The sequence below is a fragment of the Myotis davidii genome, unplaced genomic scaffold, assembly GCF_000327345.1.
Source record: "Myotis davidii unplaced genomic scaffold, ASM32734v1 scaffold6, whole genome shotgun sequence".
In the NCBI taxonomy this organism is placed as follows: domain Eukaryota; kingdom Metazoa; phylum Chordata; class Mammalia; order Chiroptera; family Vespertilionidae; genus Myotis; species Myotis davidii.
Window position 1 is genome coordinate 14,820,283 of NW_006383011.1, and position 1,055 is coordinate 14,821,337.

The 1,055-nt window shown below is 38.5% G+C and overlaps 1 protein-coding gene across 1 annotated transcript in view; it reads left to right on the top strand.

Moving 5' to 3' along the window:
* Positions 1-1,055, top strand: part of FBXO11 (F-box protein 11) — a 34,534-nt gene that overhangs the window by 1,711 nt on the left and 31,768 nt on the right. The gene's annotated exons all lie outside the window — the stretch shown is intronic.

The following is a 1,055-nucleotide window of genomic DNA, read 5'->3' on the forward strand; positions in this document are numbered from 1 at the left end:
AGTCTTGATCCCCAGTAGGAGGCATTCAGAAGGCAGCCAATCAATGATTCTTTCTCATCAATGATATTTCTATCTCCCTCTCCCTTCCTCTCCGAAATAAAAAAAAAAAGTGTTTTAATAAAATGTGCCTTGTGCCCTGGCCAGTTTGGTGAAGTGGTTAGAGCGTCGGCCTGCCCACAGAAGGATTGGATTCCCAGTCAAGGGCGCACATACTTGGGTTGCAGGTTCAATCCCATCGGGGTTGTATGGGAGGCAACCAATCAATGTGTCTCTTTCACATTGATGTCTCTCTCCCTCCTTCCTTTCCTTCTATTCTCCCTAAGAAAAAAAAAAATCAATGGAAAAAAAATATCCTTGAGTAAGAATTCACCCAAAAATGAAAAACCTTTTGTATATTTTCACCAGTTTCTGAAATGGTACGTAATAGCTAAAAGAGAATACTTATGTCAAGATAAACAAAAATAAATGTGCTATCTATGAAAAAAAATGTTTATAAAATGATTGCCGCCCTAGCCAGTTTGGCTTAGTAGGAGGAGCATCTGCGTGTGGACTGAAGGGTCTCAGGTTCGATTCCGGTCAAGGGCACATGCCTGGTTTGCGGGCACAATCCCCAGTGTGGGGGTAGCAGGAGGCAGCCAATCAATGATTCTCTCTCATCATTGATGTTTCTATCTCTCTCCTTCTTCATTCCTCTCTGAAATCAATAATGGTATATTTAAAAAAAAAGAAAAAGATTGTCATCACAAAATAAAAGCTATTTGTTAGATAAAATGAAAATTATACTTTTTATTTTATTTTTAATCCTCACCCGAGGATATGTTTTTATTGATTTTGGAGAGTGGGGGGAAGGAAAGAGAGAGAGAAAAACATTGATTGGCTGCTTCCTGTATGTGACCTGACCTAGAATCAAGCCCACCACCCTTCAGTGCACAGAACAATGCAACCAACTGAGCTACACTAGCCAGAGTAAAAATTATGCTTTTTAAAAAATGGGGAAGTCATTACTAACACAATAAATAAGTTGTTTATATTTTATTTGTTAATCTCTTTATAGC